We start from the raw sequence: 5,000 nt of genomic DNA, 5'->3' as shown, positions 1-5,000 counted from the left end.
GCATGACATCTGACTGACCCCCTCAAATAGTCTACATAACCCCCCACTTGAAAAAAATTAACTGGCACGCTGCAGTTCAATCACCACCACCCAACTCAATGACTTCTGTTTTTGTGTAACACGTACCACAGACAACCCAGTTTACGCTCCTACAGCGTCTACTTTGTTTCTTTGTTTTCCTCTAAAGCCGAAGACACACGGTTCAACATCTTGCAACATTTGTTGCTCAACAAATGTTGAGCAATGTTGCACAAACGTGTTGAACGGAATAGAGCTGGTCTCTATTTTCGTTCAACATCGTTCAACAACGTTCAACGTGACACAACACACTGTTAACATTTGTTGAACAACAGCTGCAACATTAGTTGATCAACAAATGTTGAACCGTGTATCACCGGCTTAAAATGCGAGCGAACAAGTGTTTTTAGTCAGCTTGCCTGTTTTTCGGTGTGCCTCGACAGTGACAAGAAAATTTTGCCCTTACGTTATATAAACACGTAATCTCAATGAGTTTTCGTAAAATTAAGGAGAAATATCACATGCTTGTGTTTTCAGAAGTTTGTTTGAAGCTCGTACAGGCAATTGTCATAATATGCTCGGATAAAGGACTGGAACTAGTGTTGTTGATGTCCTTTCCCGCTCTAGTCAGCCATCTTGTATATTAGCTAAGGTACGTTGTGTTGTCACACACGTCTGCGTGGTCTTTTTACATGGTGTAAGAAGTGGGATAGCTGGACACGCTTATCGACGTTTTGACTCCTGAAATGCTGAGATAAACACGTTGAACGAAACTTACGAAGTCAGCGATTGTTATCGTACGGCCGCGTTCTACTGGCGTTACTTCAATCTGCAACTACGGGCGACCTCTCCGGAATTAAGCCGCCTCAAATGGAGTGGAATCAGTCTGATCTACCCACGGCGTTTAAAATCTTCAAGCAATATTGCCAGCTAATCTTTGAAGGCGCCCCTGAAGCGCGAAGGAAGAGAAAATAAAGGCGACCTATATCCTACTTTGGATTGGTGAGGAAGGGCGAAAAATCTTTACCTCTTTCGGTTTGTCCGACGAGGAAAAAGCCAAACCAGATATATTTTTTTCAAAGTTTGCGACATATTTAGAACCCAAATTGAATTTTCGGATTGCAAGATACCACCTGCAAGGGTTCAGGCAAACTGATGACGAGAGTGTGGATTCATTCATGGCAAGGTGTAAGATACAAGCTGCGAAATGCCGCTTCAACGAAGCTGAGTTCGAAGAGCGTTTGATTGAGCAACTTATTATTGGCACTTGCGAACGGAAGGTACAAGAGTTTCTTTTAGGAAAAGATGAAAAATTGAAACTTGACAAAGCAATGGACATTGCCAGAACAAGTGAGGGTACAGTGAATGACCTGAAATCTTTAGAACAACAAGGAGGATCGACCTGTACTCGCCACAATGACATCGATGCTATTCAGCAAAATATCAATCCACAGTGTGGAAAATGTGGACTTAGCCACGTGAAAAAATGCCCAGCTCAAGGTACAAGATGCAGAAAATGTTATCAGTGGAACCACTGGGAACAGGTGTGCAGGAACAAACAAACACGGGGACGGAAAACCAAGTTCGAGTCTCAAAGGCAAACTGTGGGCCGGAATCCACAGGACAAGGAAAGCCAGGGCAAGGTGCACACAGTAGAAGAGATAAACTCAGATTTTGAAGAACTATGCTTTGAGTCAATTCAGGTTGACAGTTGTAATTTTAAACCAGTCAGAGATGAGGCTTTTGCCAAAATCCAGGTAGATCTACCACATATTGATCATCCCGACCCTACGCTGAAAGTGAAGGTGGATAGTGGTGCACAGAAATGTGCTGCCTTTGCGAAGTTATAAGAACATGTTTCCAGGTCAAGTGGATGAGGAATGGCTTTCCAACAGGTACAACACCCAACCAGACCAAACTTACTGCATACAATGGCACACAAATACCAAAGCATGGAGTGTGCTCTATTAAGTGTACTTGTGGCGCAATCCTCTATGTTGCTGGTGTTACAGGCCCTGAAATCTGTGGATTACCCACCTCTTGCCAGCTTCATCTGTTGGAGTTACATTGTGAAATACACGTAGGTTCTCACAAGAAGCCTTTTCCAGCAATTAAGAGCAAAGATAACCTTCAGCTGTTATATATATATATGTGGGACATTTGTGGGACATTTGGGGTGGCTTTATAAGCTTAACCTCCATCCCAGACATCAGCACTGCACTGATGAGGCCCAGAAGGCCGAAACAGTACTGTCTGCAGTTAGTTATATATATGTATATATATATATATATATATATATATATATATATATATATATATATATATATATATATATATATATATGTACATATATCCGGACCGTTTTGAAGGAATTGGGAAATTTGACGGGGAATACCACATTGTCACTGACCCTGATGTACCTCCGGTGGTTCATGCACCTCGGGAATGCCCAACACATATTAAAGATGATATTAAGAAGGAACTTGATGAGATGGTCAACCTAGGAGTTATTAAATCAGCGACTGAACCCACTGACTGGGTTTCAAGTATGGCCTACTCCCAAAAATCAAATGGGCGATGGCGTATTTTTCTTGATCCCAAGGATCTTAATCGTGCTGTCAAGAGAACCTATCATCGTACACCAACCCTTGAAAAGATCACTCACAAGTTCAAAGTAAGCTCAGTATTTTCAAAGTTGGATGCCCGCCACGGTTATTGGTCTGTAGTTCTCGACGAAGAGTCTTCCTACTTAACACCTTTAATAGCCCATTTGGCAGATTCAGATTTACTCGCCTTCCCTTCGGACTCTGTGTTAGTCAAGATATTTTTCAACAGAAGATGGAGTTCATCCTGGAGAAATGCCCTGGAACAGATGGTATTGCCGATGACATTGCAGTACATGGCTATACTGAGGAAGAACATGATGTCAATTTACACAACCTGATGCTTGTTGCACGGCATCATGGGCTTGTTTTTAACCTGGACAAGTGCATGATTAAAGAAACGAAGATTACATTCTTCGGAATGGTTTTTGATGCTAAAGGGGCTCATCCCGACCCAGAAAAGGTGGAAGCTAGCTGTCAGAGCGATTCCGGAACCACAGGATGCCCAGGACCTCCAGTCCTTCCTTGGCATGGCAACTTACATGGCTCCTTTCATTCCAATCCTGTCTGCTGTCTGAGCCCTTTAGGAACTTGCTGGAAAAAAGCCTCTGATTTTCACTGGTCTCTCTCACACAGTGCAGCTTTTCAGAAAATCAAGCAATCTATCTGCCGTTGGACATTCTTAGGCAAGACACGACATCCGACTCTGAACCGTCCGCCCTGCGGGAAATCATCCACTCTGGTTGGCCAAAGAAACAGAAACAGGTTCCAGTCCAACTGAGGAAGTACTGGCCTTATCGGGATGAACTGTCTATTGAGAATGGTCTGATTCTTAAGGGCGAACGGGTGATTATCCCATAGTCACACAGAGGTGGCATCATAGAAAAGATTCATCAGGCTCACCAAGGTATGGAAAGTGTAAACTACGAGCAAGGTCAAGTGTATATTGGCCTTAACATTAACATTAACAAGGATATTGAAGTCAGGGTGCAGAAATGTGAAATCTGTCAAGAAAGCCAAAATTCACAGGCCAAGGAGACCCTGGAACAACACGAAATACCCACTAGGACGTGGCAAGTTGTTGGAACTGATCTGTTTTCATGGAACGGGGATGAATACCTACTCATGTGTGACTATTACTCCAAATTTTCCATAATCAAGAAGGTACCAAGTGGACAATCCACGGGACAAATGATTTTCAAGCTTACAAAGTGCGTGATGTCTGAACAAGGAATACCAGAAGTCATAATTTCTGACAATGGTCGACCCCAGTGTGACTCTCACAGTTACAAGCAGTTCTCCGAAGAACGGGGTTTTCAGCACATAACGTCGAGCCCGAGATACCCACAATCTAATGGGTTAATTGAACGACAAGTTCAGACCGTCAAAAGCACTTTCGACATGGCTAGGAAATCTGGGCAGGACCAACATAAGTCAATGTTGTGTTTAAGAGCTACTCCTATAGATCCACACCTCCCATCTCCAGCTGAATTACTTTATCAGCGCAAGCTTCAGTCAAATCTTCCCACCAAGATTGGAAGCGAAGCACCGGACACAGATAAGATTGCCCAGCGCCTGATGGAGCGTCAACAGCCTACGAAGCACTACCATGATAGGAGTGCACGCGATCTTATTCCCCTGACAGTAGGGCAGCCTGTACATATACAAGACCAGACCACGAAGAAATGGTTCCCAGGGATCATAAGTAACACAAGACCAGAACCCCAGATCATACGAGGTCCAAACTCAGTCAGGCTCCCTTCTCCGCCTACATAGACGCCACCTTCGTCCAGTTAACACTGTGAAAGTTGGGACTGGTTCTGAAGATGAGCCCTCTGAGCTGGAATCTGATGATCCACCTGTCAAGGTATCTTCCGACGTTCCAGAATCTACTAATGCACCTATTACGTTTGATCCTGTACGAGATTGTGGTGTTAGTTCCGGGGGCCCTGATACCAGTCAGGATCCCAAGACCTACCGGACAAGTACAGTAATAAGACCTGTCCGTTTCATGGAATAGTGTTTTAAGTCTTCGTTTATGCTGTACTGGCAATCCAGGCCCTACACCAGTTAAAATTTGTTCCAGTTCATGCTTAATTGTTTTTACCTGGTACAGTAACTTAGATTCCCAATAACTGTACAAGACCTTCTCACTTTGTAAACAACAATTAGTTATCGTTGAGTTAAGAAATGACTACCGCCGTCGCGGAACGTTTATCTCTGGTCCTATTGTCACCTTTGTTCTGTTTTTAAAGAGGAGGGATGTCATAATATTCTCGGATAAAGGACTGGAACTAGTGTCGTTGATGTCCTTTCCCGCTCTAGTCAGCCATCTTGTATATCAGCTAAGGTACTCTTTGATTAAAAACGTTGTGTTAT

The sequence above is a fragment of the Montipora foliosa genome, unplaced genomic scaffold, assembly GCF_036669935.1.
Source record: "Montipora foliosa isolate CH-2021 unplaced genomic scaffold, ASM3666993v2 scaffold_286, whole genome shotgun sequence".
In the NCBI taxonomy this organism is placed as follows: Eukaryota; Metazoa; Cnidaria; class Anthozoa; order Scleractinia; family Acroporidae; genus Montipora; species Montipora foliosa.
The sequence above is the reverse complement of the archived record's forward strand: the minus strand, read 5'-3'. Positions refer to the sequence as shown.